This window comes from Arvicanthis niloticus, chromosome 20 (genome assembly GCF_011762505.2).
Source record: "Arvicanthis niloticus isolate mArvNil1 chromosome 20, mArvNil1.pat.X, whole genome shotgun sequence".
Classification (NCBI taxonomy): domain Eukaryota; kingdom Metazoa; phylum Chordata; class Mammalia; order Rodentia; family Muridae; genus Arvicanthis; species Arvicanthis niloticus.
The window spans coordinates 12160302-12185392 of record NC_047677.1 but is presented as its reverse complement, the minus strand read 5'-3'; the positions used below and the strand labels follow the sequence as shown (position 1 = coordinate 12185392).

The 25091-nt window shown below is 40.4% G+C and overlaps 1 non-coding gene across 1 annotated transcript; it reads left to right on the top strand.

Moving 5' to 3' along the window:
- Positions 1 to 8034: 8034 nt before the first annotated feature.
- Positions 8035 to 8165, top strand: LOC117725023 (small nucleolar RNA SNORA17). Its single transcript, XR_004608890.1, has one exon. It is a non-coding gene; the product is annotated as a small nucleolar RNA SNORA17 (small nucleolar RNA).
- Positions 8166 to 25091: the final 16926 nt, after the last annotated feature.

Sequence of the window (25091 nt, the reverse complement as noted above, 5' to 3'; positions counted from 1 at the left end):
GCTTCTTTTTGTTCTAATGCTTTCAGGTTTGCTGTCAAGTTGTTGATGTATGCTCTTTCCACTTTCTTTTTGTGAGCACTTAGAGCTATGATTTTTCCTCTTAGTACTGCTTTCAATGAGTCCCACATGTTTTGATATGATGTGTCCTCATTTTCATTTAAATCTAAAAAGTCTTTAATTTCTTTCTTAATTTCTTCCTTGACCAAGTTGTCATTGAGTAGAGCATTGTTCAGTTGCCAAGTGTATGTCGGTTTTCTGATGTTTTTGTCCATGTCAAAGACAAGTCTTAATCCATGGTGGTCTGATAAGGTGCTGGGGATTATTTCAATCTTTTTGTATCTGTTGAGGCCTGTTTTGTGACCAATTATATGGTCTATTTTCGAGAAGGTACCATGAGGTGCTGAGAAGAAGGTGTATTCTTTTGTTTTAGGGTGAAATGTTCTATAGATGTCAGTTAAGTCCAATTGGTTCATAACTTCTGTTAGTTTCATTGTGTCTCGATTTAGTTTCTGTTTCCATGACCTGTCCATAGCTGAGAGTGGGGTGTTGAAATCTCCCACTATTATTGTGTAGGGTGCAATGTATGCTATAAGTTTTAGTAAAGTGTCTTTTATGTATGTGGGTGCCCTTACATTTGGGGCATAGATGTTGAGAATTGCAAGTTCCTCTTGGTACATTTTTCCTTTCATGAATATGAAGTGTCCTTCTTTATCTTTTTTGATTACTTCTGGTTGAAAACTGATTTTATTTGATATTAGAATCACCACTCCAGCTTTTTTCTTGGGACCATTTGCTTGGTAGATTGTTTTCCAACCTTTTACTCTGAGGTAGTGTCTGTCCTTTCCACAGAGGTGCGTTTCCTGAATGCAGCAAAATGTTGGGTCCTGTTTACGTATCCAGTCTGATAGTCTATGTCTTTTTACTGGAGAATTGAGTCCATTGATATTAAGAGATATTAAGGAAAAATGAGTGTTGTTTCCTGTTATTTTTGTTATTGGCAGTGGAGATATGTTTGTGTAGCTACCTTCTTTTACGGTTTTTGGAAGATTACTTTCCTGCTTTTTCCAGGTTGTAGTTTCCCTCCTTGTGATGGAGTTTTCCACCAATTATCCTTTGAAGTGCTGGGTTTGTGTTGAGATAAATTTGTTGTGTAAATTTGGATTTGTCATGGAATATTTTGGTTTCTCCATCAATAATGATTGACAGTTTTGCTGGGTATAGTAGTCTGGGCTGACATTTATGTTCTTTTAGGGTCTGTATGATATCAGTCCAGGATCTTCTGGCTTTTATGGTCTCTGGTGAGAAGTCTGGTGTAATTCTTATAGGTCTGCCTTTATATGTTACTTTGCCTTTTTCCCTTACTGCTTTTAGTATTTTTTCTTTGTTTTGTACATTTGATGTTTTGACTATTATGTGGCGGGAAGTATTTCTTTTCTGGTCTAAACTATTTGGAGTTCTGTAGGCTTCTTGTATATTTATGGACATCTCTTTCTTTAGGTTAGGGAAGTTTTCCTCTATAATTTTGTTGAGAATATTTACTGGTCCTTTAAGTTGGGAGTCTTCCCCCTCATCTATTCCTATTATCCTTAGGTTTGGCCTTCTCATTGTGTCTTGGATTTCTTGTATATTTTGGGTTAGTAGCTTTTTGTATTTTGCATTTTCTTTGACAGTTGTGTCTATGTTTTCCATGGTATCTTCTGCACATGAGATTCTCTCTTCCATCTCTTGTATTCTGTTGGTAATACTTGTATCTATGACTCCTGATCGTTTTTTTAAGTTTTCTATCTCCAGGGTGTTCTCCCTTTGTGATTTCTTTATTGTTTCTACTTCCGTTTTTAGATCCTGCATGGTTTTGTTTAATTCCTTCTCCCGTTTGGTTGCATTTTCTTGTAATTCCTTAAGGGATTTTTGTGTTTCCTCTCTAAGGGTTTCTATCTGTTCTTTGAGAGTGTTATTTATGTCTTTCTTAAAGTCCTCTATCATCATCATGAGAAGTGATTTTAATTCTGAATCCTGCTTTTCTGGTGTGATGGGGTGTTCAGGGCTTGCTATGATGGGGGAACTGGGTTCTGATGATGCCATGTAACTTTGGTTTCTGTTGCTTACGTTCTTGCGCCTGCCTTTTGCCATCTGGTTAATTCTAGTGCTACCTGTACTTCTGTCTCTGATTGAAGCCTGTCTTTCCAGTTGTCTCGCTTTTGTTTGGTCTTCTAGGAGTCCAGATGTCTTTGTGGTTTTTTTCCAGCTGCCCTGATTACAGTGGTATCTCTAGGATGCCTCAGGATATGGTGCCTCCAAGGTAGCAGTCCAGCTAGATGTCTGCTGTTCTGGGTGCAGTGTCTCCTCTTGGATATCTCAGGGTATGTTGTCTGACACTCTGAGTTCAGTTGTTCCTCTGTGGCTCTGGGTTGAGCGGACCTTCCAGTATGTCTCAGGTGGAATCCGGGGTCCACACAACTGCAGACCTGGTAGAGGTCTGGTCTGGGATTCAGACCCTGCAGGCCTCAGACCGGAGGGGGGGCGAGCAGCAGAAGGTGCGTGCTAGTGCTGGCTATGGGTTCTATGGATCCCCCAGAATGTGTCTGGGGGACTCCTGGGTGCACTTATCCGCAGGCCTCAGACTGCAGGAGGGGCGAGCAGGGGAAGGGGCGTGCTAGCGCTGGCTATGCGTTCTATGGATCCCCCAGAATGTGTCTGGGGGGCTCCTGGGTGCACTTACCCGCAGGCCTCGGACTGCAGGAGGGGCGAGCAGCGGACGGGGCGTGCTAGCGCTGGCTATGGGTTCTATGGATCCCCCAGAATGTGTCTGGGGGGCTCCTGGGTGCACTTACCCGCAGGCCTCAGACTGGAGCATAAATATATATTTTAAATATATAAGTTCAACATGCTTGTTTTGTATAATGTTACTTGTATGTACTTTTACAGGGGTGTCTATTTGGAACTGGATAACCCACTGACATGTTCTCTGGGGAAGATTGTTTCTCCCACTCTCAGCATCTCTTGGTTGCCTGTAGTTCCTGTGCAGGGTTAAAGTCTCCTGAGCCTTTTCTCATCTTCTTTGGCACACCTATTGTTCTCCATGTTTAGATGTTGCTCATGCTGGTGAGACTTTATGGGTGCAGCTTCCGGCATTACAAACCTCACAGCAAACTCCTCCAGCTCTCACAACCTTCCTCTCCTTCTTTCAAACCATTCCTTAATGGTCCTCTGTACTTCTTTGAAATCTGTTGTCTTTGGCATTCCTAAATCAATTTTGAGATTTTTTTCTAGTTATTAAAGACTCACATTGAAGTTGTATTGTGTCAGATCACCGGAGTTTGCTTCGGCAATATAACTAGTTTTACAATGTTATTTCTGCCAAAAAAAAAAAAAAAAAAAAAAAAAAAAAAAAAAAAATCCCTTTCCATCTATGATGTCATTAACTTGGGCCTTTCTCTTTTGTTTAGTTTGGCTAGGAGTTTGTTGGTTTTGCATATGATTTTCAATAAAATCAACCTTTCGTTTGATTAACGCTGTGTTATTTTTACTTAGTTTCCATTTCATTAATATCTTCCTTCATCTCTACCGTTTACTGTAACATACCTCTTTGGATTTGGGTTGGTCCTGTTTTCCTAAAGTCTCCAGATGCATCACTGGGCTACTTATAGCTTTCTGATTTTCTAATTAAAGAATTCATAACTACAAAATTTCCAGTTACTATCATATTGTCTATGTGATACTAACTGGAGTATTTGGACTACGTAATACTAGCTGTGAGTATTTGTACTTTCATTTTAATTTAACTCTAGAAAGTTTAGAATTTCACCTGCTGTTTCTTCAGGGACTACTAGTTATCCAAGAGCATTGCTAATACGGTGAGTTATTTGAATTCTTTTGTTTGTTAAGATTTGCTCTTTGTCTTAGAAAAAAGTCTATTTTTAAAGAAGGTTCCATGGGCTATTGAGAACACACATTCTGTCTAAAAATATCCGTTTTATCTATGAAGCTTCTTTGTTGAGTTTTAGTCTGGACCACCTATACAGAGATGCAAATAGATTGAAATCACCCACTGTTAATTTTACCAGAGTTGTTCTGATCATTTATACCCATTGGTGTTTTTTTTTTGTTTTGTTTTTTTAAATAAAATTTGTCACCTGTTGCATATTCTTACAATTGTATATATTCTCAATGAACTATTTCTCTTATTAATAATATAGTAGCTTTCTTTATCTCTTCTGATTAGTTTTGATCCGAGGTTTATTTAATTGATAACAAAATAGCCACACCAGCCTGTTTTCAGCTTACTTGATAAATTAATTGACTTCTACTCTTTGCCTCTTGGTCTTTAGATGTTCCTATCAGTAAATTATGTTTCTGGGAGACAAAATCTTGTTATAAGTGGTTTGTAAGTCCCATGAACTCATCTGCATTTCTCTACTGCTGCACTGAGGCCGCTTACATTTCAGGCTGTTAGGAGGTGTTTGCCAGCCTTTTCTGTGCAGTCTGTTGAGTTACTGTTTATTCTCTTTTTCTCGCTTTTAATATCAGGCATTTGCTCAGTCACTGTTTTGACCTATATTCCTTCCCAGATCTCTTTTGCTCATCTGTCTTTCACACTGTTGTCCCTGTCCTCTCCTGACTGAGAATGTTCCTTTCCTTCCTCTATTCCTTCCTATATGTATATAAGTCCTTTCAGTATGTTCTGCAGCACTGATGTGGTGGCCATAAGTGGTTGTAGTTCATGTTTCTCTTGACGTTTCTTTATTTTTCTGTCAGTTCTAAAACACATTTTCAGTATATAACAATCCTCATTGGTAGTTACGTACCTTCATGGCTTGAAATGTAGCATTCTCTGCTTTCCTTAGCTTTTAGGTTGAAGTGAATGATATCATATTTTCTGATGTGTTTTTCTTTGTGGGTCAGTGGTATTTTGTTTTAGTTTTATTGTTGTTTCCCTGCTTTATATTTTTGATATTTTGATTATAGTGTATTGTGGAAGGGTTCTTTTCCAGTCATGTGTAACTGAAGTTCTGTGGTTGTGGTGCTTTGCTGTTCGTTTCTTTTTGAGAGCATTCTTGTTGAATGAATGCAGACTGGATAGCCATTAAAGAGTTGTGTGGTGTGTCCTCATGAAGGCACTGAAGTAAAAGAAAGACCTGCAAGTATAAAACACGAGGTGGGATGCTCAGAACCACTTATGTTCTTGATGGGACTGAGGTGGGCATACCTGTCAATGTTACTTTATGGAACTATTGTAGGGTAAAGTAAATAACAATAGTTGAGTACACTAAAATAGCTATCCCTTATTGACCCCTTTAATGTGGAAGTAGTGTCTAACTGCTTTTTACAATACTAATTTTGCTTTTGCTTTATGATGCTTCTTAACAACTTTTGAGGTAGATAGATGATGTAACTAAGCCAGAGAACACTTAAAATTTCTGATATATATATATATATATATATTTATATATATATATATACACACATATATATACACACACACACACACACACACACACACATATTGTTAGTATCATTTATCTATTAACTTAGTATACATTATTTAAAACATTGTGGATACTTTTAAAAATTATAGACTGTCTCATAGACCTTAAAGGTACACAGAATTAAAAAGAAGTAAACAAATGTATATGCATATTTATAATTTGTGATACATATAGAAGAGAGGCTGTTCATTTAAAAGGAAAGAGACCGACCAGCTGTAAGGCTACAGTAGAAACAAAAGTGATAGGCAACTAAGAATCAAGCTCGGCATATCAGCAGGGTCTTCTGTAGTCCCCTGGAATCCAAGGAAAGGGAGAGAACAAAGGGATCCACTCGGTCATTGTTTTAGTTATACTATAAACAATGCATATAAAAAAACTCTAGCCTAGCTCAATTGGATTGTGATTTGATTGAATAGTAGTCTTGTTTTATTGTACTATTCATTTCTTTGGGTTGTTTCATGTTCCTTCCCCATTATTAGAATAACTTACCTTTGTAATACATAGTCCACTTTATCAAAAAAGTAAGTGGGAGATCTGAATTTTATTTTGACTATTAAACATATTCACTCTTATGCTAACCTTGAGATGCTGACCTTTGTTCTCCATCAGCAGCTTAATCATTTAATTCTGAACATTCAATTAGCAAAAATGAGAAATCAAAATGTTTTAAGACAAAAGGAAGCTCTTCTTATCTTTCTGTTTTATAAATAATAAAACCCAAAAAGGCAAAACAAACAAAACTCCAAACCAAACCAAACCAAAACAACAACAACAACAACAACAACCACAACAAAACACAACAAAACAAATAGGAGAGCTTCCTAGAGAAGAAAAAGGAAGAAATGTAAGTATATCTTTGATGTTAAACAGTGCCTATCCTCTGTAGCTCCATGCTGCTAAAGTGAACATGTGTCTGACGTTTGATGACACAGTAGAACTGAAGAAGCACATTAAATAAATAGTTTTGGCTCTAGAGGCTTACTATGGATCTAATAAGTCAAGAAAAGTGACTTATCAGTACTGTTAGTGTGTGTGAGTATGTGTGGTATGTGTGTGTGTGTGTGTGTGTGTGTGAGTGTGTGTGAGTGAGTGTATGTATGTGTGAGTGTGTGTGTGTATGTGAGTGTGTGTGTGTGAGTGTGTGTGTGTGTGTGTGAGTGTGTGTGTATGTGTGAGTTTGTGTGAGTGTGTGTGTGTGAGTGTGTGTGTGTGTGAGTGTGTGTGTGAGTGTGTGTGTGTGTGTGAGTGTGTGTGAATGTGTGTGTAAGTCTTAGGAAAAAATGGACTTGGGTATTGTACAGAAGGTGTACTTTGGCCAGGATGAGAGAAGACATTGATAGTTGTGCGAGCAATGCCAAGGGACTTGCTTTCTGTAGCGCACAGCCTCGACGATAAGGAGAACGCCACACTCAGGATTCTTCTGACAGCATTTATTGAACAGCTCTTCAAGATGGAGAAAAGGGGAAGGACGCCGAGCTCAGAAAGCCTACTGCTTAAATAGAGTTTTGGGAGAGGTGCAGATCCCTCATTGGCTCAAATCTTTCATCCAATTGTCATACTCGGTTTTCGCGCCATGCGCAGGCGCATTCTCAAATAAAGCTTCCGTGAAGAACCAGGAAGCAGAAGCCTGCGCCATCTTTTAATGGCGAATGCGGCTCCTCACAGCTTTCCAAAACAGTGATGTGATTGGAGCTGGTGATTGTGGTGGTTTGAATAAAAATGACCCTCACAGGCCCTTTAGTAAGTGTGGACTTGGGGTAGGCTTGGCTTTGTTGGAGAAAGTTTTCCTTCTCCTCTTCCTTCTGCCTGCGGATCAAGATGTAGAACCCTCAGCTCCCCAGCACCATGTCTTCCTGCACATTTACATGTTTCCCACCATGATGTTAATAGACTAATCTCTGAAAATATAAGCCAGCCCCAATTAAATGTTTTCATATATAGTTTTTGCCTTGGTCATGGTGTGTCTTCACAGCAATAAAACCCTAACTAAGCTGGAAGTTGGTACCAGGGACTAGGGGTATTGCTGTGATAGGTTTGGTCATGTTTTTGTTTGGAGGAATGTGGACTTTGGGAGTTTGTATTAGAACAGCAGTTGAACACTTCAAGTGGGGCTTAATGGGCCATTCTAGCAGGAGCAAGGGAGACAATGGTGCTGAGGGTGATTTGAACTATGGGGGCCAAGATCAAGAGGTTTCAGAGAAGAATTTTAGTATGTTGCCTAGAGATATTTTGGTGAAGAATGTGGGTGCTTCATGCCCTTGTCAGAAGAGTGCGCCTGGGGCTAAAGTGAAGAGTTGTCAATTAATTCTGTTGGCTGAGAAAATTTCAAAACAGCCGAATATGGACTGTTTTGTGGTTGTTAGTGCTTACTCTAATGGAGATTTATAATAATAATAATAATAATAATAATAATAATAATAATAATAATGATAAAGAACAAGTGGAGCAAGTAAAAATAAAGATAGAGGAGAAAGTGGGCATCAGGAAATGGAATGGAGCTAAGTCCTGTGTTCAAGGATATACACAGATTAAGAAGTAGAATAGAGGCATTGGCCCTAGAGGCATTGCAGATGTGACTGTTGTGTCACATTGCATCAGTAGGTAGCAGAGAGGAGAGAGGCTGTGTCTATGTGCAGTGTTCTGACCTGTGAACAGCTGAATGATTAGTAACCTAACATTCCCTGAAAAAATTAACCCCAAGATAACTACCAGTCCGGCACTGCACAATCCTGGATGGGCTTCTAGGGCAGACAGGGGATCAAGCCTGACTGGGACCAAGGCCTCCTGGTGTGAGTGAGTCCAATATAGAGGATCCATGCATGGAGACATGTGAGTGGGATTGGACTAGGAGAGAGATGGAGAAGACTACCATATAGCATTAGGGGCCCTGACAGACCTAGCATAGAGTATGGATGAGATAACTCTTATGCCATAATGCACAGGTTGGGCATAGTGCTTCTGAGAATACTCATGAGATGACTCTAGACACTTAGAGACCCTGGGTATCCGTGAGAGTAGAAATAAATGGTGGAGAAATGGGAGAGGAAGAGAAACAGAAGGATGTGGGCACAATGAAGAGAGGTAGAACTGGAGACTCAAGGGTAGGAAAGAATGGCTGTTGCATGTAGCTGGTGATGCCACCTGGGACTGTGGTGGGGTCCTGGTCTATGCCACCTGGGACCATATCTGGTCTGTGGCCTGCAGTAGCAGGGGTCTCCTACCACCAAAGACTAGGCAGACATCCTTGGTCTGGGTTGCCACAAGAGACATATTGATGTCTAAGGGCTATGCAGAATTGGCTTCACCCCTTACTTGGGAATCTTGGGAGTGCTGTCTCTGCCCCTAGAGATCTTTAGTATTCTTGAGAGTAGTGGTCCCACACATTGTCCAGAAAGCACAGTAGAGCTGACTCTGGTTGCGGGAGTTACAGGTGAGCTGGCCCTGTGGGAGAGCTGGCTCCATTTCTGCCCTATAGTGACATGGGCAAGGGAGAGATGCCCGACCCATTGCTTTTTGCCACCTACAACAGGCAGGCAGGAGAGCAGGTCTGGGGTCATCAGAGCGGGAGAGCTGGCTCTGCCCCTCACTTACTGCAGCTCTTAGGAGAATTAGGCACGGCATCTCACCTGGGCAGTGTAGCCCTGGATGTGAGGGTTCAGGGTGAGCTGGCTTTGAAGGTATGAACATGGGGGATTTGGCTCTCCCTCTGGTCTACTATGGGGTGCCATGGGCAAGGGAGAGATCCGCTTTCTTTCATTTGCCCTCACAACCTGCTACAGGCCAGGGAGATGACCATGACTAGGTTATAAGAGCAGGAGAGCCTACTCTGCCTGTCATCTGCTGCAGTACTTGGGCACACAGTAGAGCCGACCCTGGTGGCAGGGTTTTCAGGTGAACTGGCCCTGAGCTCATGAGAGCAGAAGAACTGGCTCTTGCTGGTTCCTCCACCTTGCTGGTAGAGGACAACCATAGGCTATGCGGGAAGAGTCCCAGTGAGGTTCCAGTGTTGATAGTAGCAGAAGCCAGAGGCTTTGTACCAGACCAATGAGTCTTTGCAATAAACATTAGCAAGCAAAGAAGTGTGGACAAATGGTTACACTGTGAGACTCACTGTGACACACTACAGCTTCCACAATGAGATTTCTTTCGTCTGTTGGGGAGAAGGTTGTAAGGATGGAGGATACAAGGAGAGGGGAAGATGATTGGGATTGAGGTGCATGATGTCAACTTCACAAAGAACCAATAAAAAATTTAAAAAAAATTGAATAAAGGAACTGACCTCAGGGCAAGTCTACACCAACTAAGCTTCTAACTTGTGAAGAAGTTGTAAAGAAAAGCTTACATCCACACATGGTGCTGCACACCTTTAGTCCCACACTCAGAAGGCAGAGGCTGGTGGATCTTTGAGTTTGAGGCCAGCCTTGTCTACAGAGCAAGTTTCAGGACATCCAAGCTTAGGCAGTGAAGGAAGCCATCAAAATCAGAAAGCTAGTAAAGATGTAATTGAACAAGGAGGCCATTTTCCAGTCCCAGCATGCAGCAGAATTTGGCAGATTTGGCCACATGGCTGTGGCTTTAGAGTCAAAGATAGAAGAAAAAGATTATGGAATCTCTCTCCACGACTAAGGAAAGCTGCTGAGGCCAGGTATATGTCAGGGATGTTCTTGAATGGAGACCTAGAAAGACCATTGTGTGAAGTCGTGAAGGTAAAGCCTGGGTTGCCTTGGAGACCCCGAGATGTTGGAGATGACATAGCCAAGGAATATCTGCAAGGGGAGCTGCTACCATGTAGTGGCACCAGCCAAACAGAAAGAAATTTTTCAGTCAACAAAGATAAGAAAAGTTGGAGATCTAAAGAGTGCTTTGACATCAGACATGGGCATGGAGAGTTTATTTTGTCTACCTGGTTTTGGTCTTGCTTTGGTCCAGTATTTCCTCACTATGCTCACATTTGGAATGGTAATGTATGTTCTGTGGCATTATATGTTGAAAGTATGTGATTTGCTGTTTCATTTTTATTTTACAGGTGATTATAGTTCAGAGATTGCATGAATCTCAGAAGAGACTTCGAATGTTGGACTTTAAAAACAAGACTGTTGTAGACCATGGGGACCTTTGAAGTTGAACTAAATACAAGTCTGGATTGTGTTACAGCTACAAGCCTTTGGGGTGCAGAAAGTGGAATGTGGTAGTTTGAATAAAAATGGCCCCCATATGCCTATAAGGAGTGGTACTATTAGCAGGTGTGGCCTTGATGGAATTGGTATGGCCTTGATGGAGGAAGTGTGTTTCTTTTTTTTCCTGCTGACTTTGGACCAAGATGTGGGACTCTCAGCTCCTCCTGCAGCATGTTTGCCTGCATGCTGCCATGCTTGCCACCGTGATGATAATGGACTAAACCTCTAAAACTATAAGCCAGTCCCAACTAAATATTTTCCTTACAAGTGTTTCCATGGTCATGATGTCTCCTTATAACAATAAAACCTTAAGACAATGATTTTCCCTTTGGATCATCTTTGTTATAGGGTGAAGATGACCAGGATGCTGCTCTAGGAACTGAGAGTAAGAACAAAGACCAGCCATCCTGGTTTAGACTGAATTATTTTTAAATGATCGATTTAATCCTGTTTACCTACGTTTGAAGAGCCTTGCTTCGCAGAGTCCTGCATCTCCAGTTCTCATGTAGTTTAGTTTATGGTTAGCAGAGGAGCTTAGGAGTTAGGCGTCAGACAATTGTTAAAAAGATAGCACGCTGGAAAAATTAAATGGTACAGTTTTCATGCTGATGTTTGGAAGTCAGTCCAAAGCAGTGCACAGTTAAGGAATTAAAAATACACGCCATTTCTGTTAGCTTAAGTCCGTTAGTCAGGGCTGAGTTTTCAGTCTCACTCAGGAACTGAAATAGAAATAATAAGATATATAAATATAAATATAAATATAAATATAAATATAAATGAAATGTCAAAATATTCTAAAGATGAAGTTTATCCTAGAAAGTCAACAGAGTGTAATTTGAAAACTTCACTTAGAAGTATTTTCTTTGTTTTTAATATTTTATAAATAAACAAAGGTGGTGTTGGGAACAGTTCCTCCTTTTACAAATTGTTGACTTTCTAGTTAAGTGTCTTCTAATACGTCATAAGGGTTCAAAGATGAACAAAAAATTGCCAGAGCTCTATATTTGCATCATGACTGCCATTGGAGCCTTGGGTGGCATTCTAATCCCAGATCCTGTTCAAATGTCTCTTGGACAAGGCTACTGCCATCAGGTGAGGTCTGCTCTTGACCTTTGCCTTCAGGTGGTGACACTTCTCTGGGAAAAAGAAATAACTCATGGTATAATCTGCCAAGGCCACCACTTCTGTAGTATTTCAGGTTGTCCTTTCCAAAGGATAAGGTCAGGGAATAAATCTTCACCACATAATGTCATGAACGACACCAGCCAGAGTCTTGGTGAAAAAGAACTTGGCATCACACAGATATACAAACGAAGATATAAAACCCACTCATAGCCTATAAATCAACCTTGTCAGAAAGGAAAATGTAAGGCACTGGAGAGGTGAGAGCATCTGTTTCCCAGTGGCCTTAGTTCTTTATCAGTAGATATGCCTCCGTGAATGGGACTTTCCTTGATTAGCAGCCTATTCAAAGTCTCAAGGAACTCCATGATTTGGATGCCTTATTTGTGTGTGGCTTTTTTCACTTAATTTCATTATCAGAAAGTGATGGTGTTTCTCCATTTTTACTTTTACTGACAATTTCCCAGTCTGTATGTATGGGTTACTTTCTTGGTTAGGAATCTGCACACATTTGGCATTGAGATACCCTCTAACCAGTAAATCTTAACCTTGAGTTTATTTGCTGGAAGAACAAGGGTTTCATGTAGTTCTTTTAACTTTTGATAAGTGAAAACAAATGAGAAAAGCTGGCAGTATAGATACAATGCACCTTGAACGGCCATATGTTAGGAAACTTGCTAGGACCTGTACAGAAAAGACAGGAAGCTACATCATCCCAGCTCAGTGTGACACTTAAGAAGAAAGGGCACTTGCTCTAGAAATCAAGCTAAATTTACTTATGCCAGAAAGACCTACCTCAGGAGCAAAGACACAAGGGCAAACCTATTTCAGAACAGGGATGGACTATTTTCAGTATCAAAGAAAAGTCTTTGATAGTCTTTCTTTACAGCTTATTTCCTCTTACTCAGAGTAAGGCCCCAGCTGCTGGTGAGGAACTGGATGGCTGAATGGAGAAATTCCTCAGTTAAACCCATGCACAAATATAAGTAGTTTGCAGTGCGTGTTTCAGCGAGGTGAGAATAATTCTCCTTGCTAGGCTTTACTCTCATCAGTAATGATTAATTCCTACTATATTAGCAGTTCTCAATTGTAGGTCGTGACCTCATTGTGGATGTTCAATGGCCTGTTTACAAGGGTTGCCTGAGACCACCCCAAACCACAAATATTTATATTACAATTCATAACAGTAGCAAAATTATGGTTATGAAGCAGCTATGGAAATAATTTTATAGTTGGGGGTCACCACAACATGAAGAACTGTATCAGAGGGTCACAGCATTAGGGAGGTTGAAAACCACTGCTCTAAGCTATGTTTGCTGATTAATCATTTCCATTTGATTTTAACTTTTAGAACATGCATGTCTGACTGGGACCAGAATGGCAAGAAGTAGACCATTCATAAAAAAAGAAGTGTATCATTTATATAAGACAGCTTCACAACCGGGTAGAAGCAGAACTTTCTGAGATTATGCTGTCTCTATATAGCATTAGAGAAAAGCTATTTCTTCCCTCTAATTACGCAGCTTCTTGGATGACGCTCTGGGATACAAACTACTTGGAGCTTAAGAGAGCACACAGCAGCTTGAGACAGTATTGTCAAATGAATAGCAATAAAAGCAAATAATAAAATGGTTTTTTTTTCTTGGCATTTAATTCAAATATGCTACAGCACAAATGAACTATTCGAATTCCTTTCACATGTAATTAAACTACACAGGGAGAAAAATCTGGCAAACTGAAGGCCAGGGAAGGACAGATAAAAGAATAGACAATCCCTCAAAGCATTTTATCAACTTGCCATCATCCCCTCTGTATTTTGATAAGAAGAAAAAAAGTCTAGCATTTGAAGGTCTGGTGAAAGGCTCCATATAACTGCATAAATGTGTTACTAATTGTAGGAGTAGCATTTTACTTTCAAACTGTACGTTATACTCAAAAATACAGTAATAATTGTGGGAGACAGCCACCTGCAGAGCTTTTCTGGTGGCTTCTGACCTGCCCTACATTGTTAATAGAGCCAGTCTTACTAACAGGGTTGATGTCATACCAGTTTCTTCTGTCTCAGAAAATTAGTTAAAGATGTGTCTTTAACCACCCCCACAGTGTCAAGCTGCTGGCTGAATGTCAGTCCTCTGCTATTAGGACAATTGTCTTAGATAATGTCACACCATCTCTTAAGATGTTAATCTTTGTGCTTCCTTATGTGTGACCCTTCCTTTATTCAGCTGTAGGTATTTTCATTACCCTGGGAGATCAAGATTCATAGCAGAGGTGCAAAGAGGAAAGTTACAGTAGGAACAATACGTTTGAAAGTTCGGTCCTTTGATAGTTTACATTTTGTTGAGAAAAGAATCATAGAAATTCTGAAGCAGAATTGAAGTCCTCGGTGCCCCGGATTCACTGGGCTCTGTCTGAGTTTCCCTTAAGATACTGTCTTTCTTCAGGACCTCAGAAGAATCCTGACATTGTGGGTGAGAAAGCCTCTGGGTTTCCAGAAGGACAGTGATGTCTATGAAGCAAGACGTTTCCAGTATGAATTCTTTGAAGGGCCAAAAGTGTTGTGTTAGTTCCACACTGGCTCTCATTAGCTTTCCAAATCCATGGTGGAAAGTCAGCCTCAACAGTGAGTCTTGCTTTAATTGGCAAAGGGAATGTCTTAAGATAAAAATAAAAATATTTTCATTTTGGAGGTAAGTCTTCAAATGTAAAGGAAATCTTCTTCTAAGATTATGATGAATTTTCACTAGCCAAAGGGAAGTCACCAGAGACCCAGCAAGGATATTAGGTCCATTTCTTACACATTCTACACTCCACCACCCTTCTGTATATTTTCTCTGCAACAATTACAGTGCATCATGAAACTGAAGGCTCTGTTCAGTAGTTGTAGTTTGAATAAGAATAGGCTCAAGGAACTGTTTCAGAAGAATCAGAGGTATGGTATGGCATGGTCTTCCCAGAGGAAACATGTCATTGGGGGTGAGCTTTGAGGTTTTACAGTTCATGGCTAAGCCCAACCTCCCACCCCCTCTGCTTACAACTTTATGGATCAGATATGAGCTCTTGGGTACCTACCTGCCCACCTGCCTGCCACTGTGTTTCCTGATGTGCTGGTCATCACTACGTCTCTAAACTTGACTCAAGCCCCCAATTAAACACTTATCTACTAGTTGCTTTGGTCATGGTATCTCTTCACAGCAACGGAACAGTAACTAAGAGCAGTAAACTAGAGTTTTTTTTTTTTTTTTTTTTTTTTTTTTTTTTTTTTTGAGTTTTAATGGCCACCTTACTAAAGCTCATTACATTTCGATACACTTCTTCATTAACCAAAACAAGCAATTCAAAAGCCAAATAAGAACACAATAGTAACATCACCAACAGCGAACAGGGACCAAAACTCAACTACTGTGTTCTCAGTAGAGGTGGACACTGAAGCAGGAAGAAGCTCTCCTACAGTCAGTATTGGAGCTGGAAGCAGGTAGGACGGGCATCCCAGTGAGATGAGGGTTAGCAGTAATATGGGAAGGTAACGTGTCTTCTAGAGAACATCACTGAGTGGTCCCATTTAGGGAATAGGAAGCGTGCTTACTCAGAATATCAGAGGGAATACATAATAAAAAGGCTCTTTGAATGTGTGAACTTTTGTATTTGGTAAAAACCATCAATGAAGAACAGCTTGCCACGCAGCTGAAGCCTTTTGAAGGGACAGGCACCTTTTCCCTGTGGTCCAAAGGCATTCCAGAGAACGTGATGGTGGCCAGCCTGTCAAGAAGGCACAGTACACATAGAATTAGAGGAAGTGGATGCTGGGAAAACAGCCCTTTGCTACGATCCAGAGTCTCAGTTTCAGCACCTGAACAGGGTGCTGGCTCATTGCCCTATCCCCTTAGCAGGAGGAAGGGGAACACCTATTTCACCCAGCTAGAGGATTCCCAGGAATACTGAGAAAGCAGCATTGTTAACTCTTTCAAATTTGGAATTCAGTGTTTCAGTCAGCTGCTAGATTTCCTGTCCTGGGAGGGGATCCTGCCACCTGCTGCTTCTGGCTTCACAGGGGACAAAGTTGTGAAAAGATGCTGATCTAGATTTGTCCAGAGTGGGTTACACCCTGGATAAAGGTGTAGCTAGAGGCAAACAGAGGTTTGGGATGCTCACATCAGTCGTCAGACAGCATGGTGAGCAGGCAGAGGTGTTCAGCCAACTTGGCACGGACCTCGGGAACCTGCTTTAATTTATTGAGTGACCATGAAATATGGTTTGAGATAGTGGCTCTCTGCAGGCAGTCTTGCCTCCAGAGATACTTGGAAATGTTGGAAGATGCTCTGCTCACAACTTGGAGTGAGAAGAATGTGCAACTAGCGCCTGGGACGGGTGTGGGAGAAGCTGCAATGCCACTACTGCGCTTTCATCACACATCACACGCTGGATAACGTTTGAAGCTCAGCATCATGGTCTTCTTTGAGGTTACTGCTCAGCTGTGTTTTTTTTTTTTTTTTTTTTTTTTCCTTTCCTGGGCTGAATTTCAGGAAAACCCCTCAGTACCACACAAGGACTTGACACAGTTTGGATTGGCTGAACAATGTGTGAAGATGTTAACAGCAGTGTCATGGCGACTAGAGGTGGCCATGACTGCTGTGCCTGCGTCATGTGACACTGAGAGCGCTGGGTTTATGCTCTGTCTACTCGTTTATGTCTGATCCTTTCTAGGCCCCAGCAGCTGGCCACAGACATGTTCTTTGGCCACAGAGAGAACCTTCTGGTACTTGTTTTGCCCATTTCTGAGACGGCCATTCACCTAACTATGTCAGAGTTAACCTCCCTCTAGTTTAAAATGCATCAATCATGGAAGTCGATGCCACTCTGGGACGGTCTTCTGCAGAGTCAGCTCACCCCCTGCAACTTGTCTGTAGTTAAGGGAGATGGAGGCACCGGGCTCTGCACTTTGTATTCCCTCGGCGGCACTGTGCTCTTCCCCATATGCAGTAACTGCTAAGTATGTCTTGCCATCACGTCCTCCCTGCAACCTCTCAAAACTTTATTTGCTTAACGTCTAATGAAATGTTTATATTTGGACCATGCTGTGAAAACAGATATATATTTTAAAAGCCTTATTGAAAATCTCTGTAGAAGACCAAGATTTCCTGTGGTTCGATAATACTTCTCTTTCTGTGAGAAAGGGAGAAAGCATCCCACAGAGTGCGGCAGGTGTTCGTAGTTATTTACATCTGGATGTGGACCAAGAGACGCTCAGCAGAGCTTCTCTGATCTCAATAAGGTGGAGGGTTGATGCATTCAGAATGAGTCCTGTCCATATGGCCAACATACATGGATTACTCCACCTCTTTTTTTTTTTTTTCTTTTGGAGGAAGAAGGGGTCCAGAGATGGGGACAGGTTGCCAGAGATATTAGGCTGGTGAGAAGTTTGGGGTAAAGACAAGGTAAAAAAAATCCAGTTTGACTATTTAAACCCATTTATGGGCAGAACCCTGTAATTTTCCTCACTTAGAAAGAGTGAGTGAGTGTGTGTGAGAGAGTGGGGGTGGAGAGGGAGATTGTTAACTTTAGAAATATCCTGGTATTGCCAGGTACAGGGGAAATGTTTTCTCTCTATATTTTTTTTTTGTCAGAAAACTGGGTTATGTGCATGGTTGTAAGGTTGGTGCCTGGGACAGAGACAGTTGCTACCCAAGATTCTGTCCAGAGTGTCATCTTGGGTACATCAACTCTTTGAATTTCTATCTCATTCATTTCAACAGATTTGAAAATTTTCAGTGTGTGTGTGTGTGTGTGTGTGTGTATGTGTGGTGTGCATTTACAAATTGGCAAAATAGAAAGTTTTTTTCCAGAAAACAATCCAGAGTATGTGAATTAAAAAATATTACTGCTATATTTAGGTTACAACATAATTAACATAATTTCTCCCATCCCATGTCCCATTCCCCCCTACCCATCCCCACACAGCCCTCTTAGCTTTCTCTTTTCAAATTCATGGCATTTTTAATAAAAAATGATGCTGTTTTCTTTCTCCTACATGTCCACACACAACTTGTTCTGCCCATTTTGGGTGTAATAACTTGTCTTCCAGAAGTTTAATTCAGATGAAGACTCCTTCTGTGATCGTGCTCCTGGGCTTTGGTGGACCAGTGAAGTCCTTGGTGTGTGGACAAAATTTGTCTACATCTTCAAAATGTGTATTTAATGGCAAGGAAGTCCACAGCTTACATAGATTCAGATAGGGGCCTCAGGCTCTCTGGTGATAGAGTACTGATCATCTGCCATTTGGAGCCTTTAGCAGTGAGTCCAGCAAGGGAGATAAGACATGGAAATAAATGACTTTCAAGGAGGGAAAGCATGTCCATGGGGGCTTTGAGTCAGGGAGATGACCTTGGTTGATGCACAGCTCAAGAATGACTGAGATGTGCACAGAAAAGCCAATGAAAGAAGTGAGCTCGGAAAAACCAAGGAAAGTCAGCTGTAAAGTTACAAATAACAACTTGGTTATTTGCAAGCCTTTACTTAAACAATATAAAGATTTCCAAATGATATTGATGACTAAGTACATTTCGTTCACCAGGTACGAAAACCTTCAAAATGAAACGGATCAGTGTGGATCCCTGGTCTCCTCTGTTAGCTGCATTTGTCTCCTTTGACAAGCACACGTTGGCTGTCACTGCCTCACACCGTGGCCATGTTCTGTCAGCTGTCATAATGTCTTATCTAGACAATGAGCCGGTGAGGTTTTGCCGCAGTGCACATAGAGATTGAAATCTAAAACTGCGTGGTTCTGAGCAACCTTCTATTCTTCTTATGCAATTTTGTGTGAAGTGTCGCACACTGACCACTAGATGGCAATCCTACACAGGCAAGCCCAGCATCCACCCGCTGTACTATAGGCTGGCTGGGATTCTTCTTAACCCTGGAGAGAGTGAGTGATCTCCTAGCTTGATGAACGAACTGATGGAAGGGCCAGAATGTCAAATAGAGTTGTCTAAAGAGACTTTCAAGAAATCAAATCGATGATATCTGAGGTGACAAAAAGCAGGAAGTGCCTGTCTGCCTTTCACATTTACATTTTTAAAAAAATCGAGATGCCTCAGGAACGACTCTTGCTGGGCCACAGGTACAGTATATAATTAATATAAAACCCGAGTTCTTTCCTGCCTCCAAAGCAGATTTTTTTCTGCCATTTCTCTTTTCTTTAGTCAGGCTTCTGTTTTCCAGGCTTCTGGGCTGAGAGCTTTCTGAATCCTAGCTTTGACGTATTAGTCTCTGTCCCCTGCTATAACCTCACACCTTCTTGTTCCTTTATCCATCTGGCTTCCTGACTCAATCCCCCCCCCCACCGTCTCAATGTTATCTCGTCTGTATTATTAAAGTGATAATTATGTAAAAATTTTAATGGAAAATAAAAATTGAGAAGTAAATAAAATTTAATGGCAGTTATATAAAGATCAATAACACCACGGCTCTGTAGTTGGTCTGTCTAAGACAGTTTTCTCTTTCCAATAATGAAGACTGACACCACTTGTAAATTGTGGTTGACTCATGGTACCTGTTCCATGCTTCCGAAAAGATCTTCTCTGAGCTCCGCTTCAGCTCCTGTTGTCAGAGCTGTGGGACTAGGAAGGATCTTCAATGATCCATGTGCTTGGGATGCCATGTCCCCAAATGGCTCAAGTCTCAAGCTCTTTCTGTGCCCAGGACTGTACAAGCCTCTGAAAGTCCTAAGAAGAGAGAACAGCAGTTTGCTGTGTGTTGAAGCGCCCTGAAAGAGGTAGGAGTTTGGGAACTGGTTTTCCAGTTGATTTTTCTACTGTATTCTCTGTATTTTTCACTTAGCAAGTGGTTTTCATCTAAGCTGGCCTGCAGTCTCAACAGTTGCATGGTAAATAAGTAAATAAGAAAGGAGTGATTAAGACAAGAGTTCAAATCCCGGTTAGGGTTCTCAGCATCCTAATTCCAAACAGCCCCCACAACATGGGGACTTTATAAACAGCATTTAAAGACATGTTGACATTTGCTTGGCTTCTTACTCCTTCATAGCCAAGCTAGAACTTTATACCGTACACACCTATGCTCTGTCCATGGCCAAATATTTCTATTTGCTATAATTTCTGTCACTTGTTTCAGAGTCACTGAATAATTTAGTTTACCCTTTAATCCAATCTTGTATATACAGAGAGTATAGCTCTTGCCTATCTTCTTATATTTACTGATCTTCAGAGGCAAGAGGTTTTGATATTTTGGTACTTATTGAACCTATATAGTACAGAAGCTTCCGTTCTGGCTCTGCTGTGGAGTGGAGAATGTGGGTTTTCCCTCCGTCCCCATTTGATTGACATTAGTGATGTACTGACCTAAAAACATATTGGAGCTGTTCATCTGAAATTCATGTCTAACTGGGTTTCTTGTATTTGTATATACTAAATCTCAGAAACCTAACTGTCAACCACCCAGGAGCAATCTGCCCTAACATGTAAGTTATAATAAAGTTCCCCTTTATTTTGGTGTGGCACTTTTCAAGGCTTTTGTTCTGAGGATCATGTGGGTCTAACCACATATCCACTACTCTAAACATTTTGTGCCTTTGTTTTTCTTAGACTGGACTATGTTTGGTTTTAGTGGTTGCATTGCTCACCGCTTTACCTTCACACATACTCTGCTGTGGAATTCTCAGGCAGTGTTGCTCTTACGTCACTGGTCCTGTTGCCTGCCCAACATGTTAGTTCCCCCCACTTCATCTTGCAGCTAGACCCCTGCTCCCTCAGTATCTAGAGCAATATATTTAGGTCTCTGTTATCTGTGTTTTTGTTTATTCCACATTTGAGTGTGAACTCTGGGAGGAAGCTTGCCTGAACAACAAACACAAAACGGACACACACAAGGAGACATTTGCTTTCCATTCACTCATGATGGTGACTTTGGCCAAGAACGAGATTACATGTTAGGAAAGAAAGAAGAAGCTTACATAGTGACAAAGAGTGAAATGCCATTTTTAAGTCTGCTTCTTACCATTCCAGGCATTCTGAAACTTACCTTGGTATACATTTCAGTGTAATCCATTGTTGATTGGTTGATCTGGATGGTTGTGAGGAATGATGCAGTTTTGGAGATATGTTAGGAGAAAATATCCAAATCTAATTAACCAGTAACTGATGTTAATAATTAGTATCCACCAAGGGTGTTGCCTTTCACCGTGTAACTTAAGATGAACAAATTATGCTTTTACTCATGTATTAGTTGACATTACACAGATTAATGTTTCAAAAATAAGTTACTGAAAACGTCCAAAATATTTCAAAATGCAAATGACACTTTTTTTTTTAAAATTTTTGTACCAATACCCCCTGAAACTGGGTGAAATTTGAGCCCATTTTTACATTTAAAACTTGGAGTTCAAATCAGACATGGCGGTTCATGTTTGTATTCTCAGGACTTGGGAGGCTGAAGAAGACAGCTGTGAGTTTGAGGCTAGGCTAGGCTACAGAATGAGACCTTCTCTAAAACAACAAAGCAACAAAGACAAAATAAATAAATTAATAGAAAATACAAATAAAAATAAATAAAAGTTGAACTCAAATAGTTTTTTTTTTTAACGGTGTTTTTTTTTTCTTTTGTCAAAAGCAGAAGAAGGCAACCAAATATTTGTTTTGACTATGTTCTGTCTTTAGAGCTCAAATTTAGTTAGTAAAACTCAAATTTTTAGAATTTGGGTAAGATGTTTTATAGGAAATATGGAGCCCTGTTATACAGGCTTTGGAATTTACCCCATTATAGGTTTGAATTAGTTTCCCCAATAACTACATTTAACATCATGAAGTATTACCCCTTAAATGGATTCTTGGAGGAATAGAAAATATATCAAAACCATAAATATAATGGTCTTAGAAGTGCATTAAGCTAGCTGTCTATAAGAGTGTCAGGGAAAGTATGCATCTTCAATGTTGTGCTTCTCCTTCTGAAACCTGCAAGACGGACGATGGACAGGGCCCAGGGAGAACGGTATCTCAGCCTAACCACAGCTCACTCTTTCCTCCTGTGAGAAAATCCTAGAGACCTTTCAGAAGAGCGGTGCACACCCCATCTACCGGGTATCTCGTTTTTGAGCACAGAGAATGTTTAAATAGTTTTTAAAGATTAAAAACATCAATGATATGTAATTTTTTCTGAATATTGTTTTAGTTGTACTGAAAAAGAATATCTTTCTCCCCAAGGAAAAGCTTTTTCTTTTTACTCCTGAAAAACATACTCTCTGAAGGAACCCAGGTCAGCTGTCTCCTGAGTGGTACCAGTGAGAAGTTGATGGCAGTCGCTGCCACCATGAACAGCCTATGCTGCTGAAGGGATTGCACCCCTCAGTTTCACATGCTGCTTCTGCATCAGTATCTGAAATTTTTTCCCCTAAGAAGCAGTTAAGCGTTTTGTCATTGTGGTGTAGCTGAGCCGAGCCGCTAATTACCCGACTGCACAATACCTTGACTGTAAGGATGTGAAACAGTCTTAGTTAGCAAACATCTGTTCAAAACTATTTTTTTTTTAAATCTAAAAAGATAACGGGAAGCACTGCTGTCTGCCTTCACCTTCCTTTCTGTGCCAGTGCTTTGACATGTCTCCTGACACTTACCATTTGATTAGGGAATTTGTGAGGAGTCTACTTTTAATAAGATTATCAAAGCAAAATGGGGAAATTATGGATACCATGAATAATAATATCTGAATTTTTCTTATGAAATAAAAATGAAGATGATTCACTAATTTCTGTTTTTTCCTTGAATATATTTTGGTCTTTTTTTTTTTTTTTTTCTGAAGCTGGATTTTATTTGAAGGCTTCCTTTTATTTTTAAAAGCAGCCAGTACTGCAGGCAGAAATTGCTGGAGTGGACGTGAGGTTTTTTTCACATCAGTGCCTGGAATATTTTCCATGTCACTAATCCCCAGTGGGTGCATTTACCTACATTAAATGGAATATTTCTAAACATTACCGTTTCCACCAAAGTTATTTGATAGATCACTATTATTTATTGATATTGTGTAAGTCTTTCTGCCAGTGTAATCTTAATAAGTCATTACAGGTCCACTGGGTAAGCTGTTTTTTTCCATTTCCCAAGCTTTAACGCCTGTGCTGTAAAGATTTGGCATTTAATAAATCACTGGAGGGCCAGCAAACACATTATATTCCTGTAGTCGAGGCTGTCTAGACAAAAGTGCATGGAGAGATCTTTCCACTCTAAGTAGCAGGAGAGCATTTGTTTGCCACAAATTGGCTCTGAATCAATTGCTCAGAAACTTGGCATCTCCAGGCCTACTTGGATGCAGGAGGAGGGCAAGACTAAGTGTTGCATGGGGTGCTGTTCTGCCTTCTAGTTTAATTGAATAACCGAGTGGCAATGTCTAAGAAACAACATTCCTGTGGGAAAATGGCTTCAAATTTCCTCCTTTTCAGAATCAGGAAATACTATATTACCCTTTGTCTTCCATGGCCTTTATTTAGGAAAATATGTGTAGGGGTTTTTAGAGCTGGACAAATGACACTATTAAGGTGTATGTAGAAGAAAAACAAGAGCGTTTCCCCTGATAGGCATGTAATAAGTATGCACATGTATGTCTATCTTGTTCCCCACTGTGACGGGATATAGTCTGCGAGAGAATGAAGGAGGGACGGTGTCATGGAGATGGAGTGCACATTTCATGGCTGATGCACTTGAAGCATAGCTGAGTGCCTTTCTGAGGGAAGCTTCCTCTAACAATGGGGTGTTCTGGTCTAAGTTTCCTCTTTCAAGTAGGCTATTATCGGCCCTTCAAACTATTGCATTCTTAGAATAATACATGATGCGGTTTATCTCCTGGACGGATCATATTTTGTTGCTTACTATCTACATAACATTGCTATTTTTAACCTATCTGCACACCTAGCCTGCTTTCATAGCAGCCAACATTCTTATGTAGTGTATTCCACTTAAGAGGTCTTCTTAAATGTAAGGTGGTTTTGACCAAAAATCTGGTAGTAGTAAATTGAGCCACTTAAGTTATAAAGAGATGGATGACATAGACTTTCAATTACATAACTTACTGGCATGATTCTTGGCCCCTTCAATAGGGTTGAATCTCTTTGGTTTCATCTGTGCAGAAAAACAACTCCCATCATGGATGTTCCTTGAAATGGCCCCGTTCTGCAGCTGATATGTACAGGTTTGGTTTTTTTTTTTTTTTTTTTTTTTTTTTTTTTTTTTTTTTTTTTTTTTTTTGTATGAATATCTTTTTTTTCAGCCTACAGTATCCACTCTGCATGTTATTGCATTTGGACTCAAAATCTAACTTTTCATTTCAACACATGTTAATGCTGAAGAAACTGTCAGACATGAATAAGTGAATATATTTGGAGGACGGGATTGAGCAGTGATGTCACTCAAGTCTCCTATTGCTGGAGAGTGGAAGGAGTATTTCTCATCGCCAGCACTGAGATGCTCTTGATCTTTAGGAAAAACACAGACTTAAGCGTTCCACATCCTGCAGAGGATGTTTTTCAGTAGTGACAGTAAGTCCTCCTTGCTTCTCTAGACTTCGATCTCACTATTTCTTGAAAGGATTGTACACTGTCATTCTTAATGCTTTGTGTTTTGGTCTTTGATTAAAAACACAAAACAAAACAAAACAAAACAAAAAGATCTGGTTCAATCTGAAATCATGAATATTTAAACCATGCCACCTTCTAGTAAGGTATTATATCGATAGTCATCTACTCTATAACTACGATCCTGTACTGATGGGGCTCCCTGGCAGACTGGACAATGTAGTGTTGTTATTACCTTTGAGTTGGAATGTTCTTGCAACATTCAAGAAGTAAACACAACTTCCAAGACTCAAGAAATCCCTGGTGCTTATGTGACTCGTAAGATCCTTCTTCCAAGTAGTTGCTGGGGAGAGGGGACTAGCTGGAGAGCTGCCTGCAAGAAACATGGGGAGCTGTAGGGATGAAGCTCTCACGAGTCATGACTCATGCCAAGAAGATGCTTTTCATGATGGATCTGTCTTCAACTCATCTATACTCTTGCAATTAACTATTCTCCCATACTCTTGTAAGTAAACCAATGATCTCTCAGGTCCTCTGAACTAGACATGAAATGGGAAATCAGAAGCTGAGGTCAAATTTGAATAGTTTCTTTAGTCTGACTCTGATGGGTTGCCTGAGGTAAAAAGGTATTTGCTCAATATAAGAGTCATACAATATGTCAGGCATGTAGAATGGAGGAAAGGGGACAAAAGGGTCCACTTCTCATGAATCATTACATGATGCATTTTCTACCCAAAA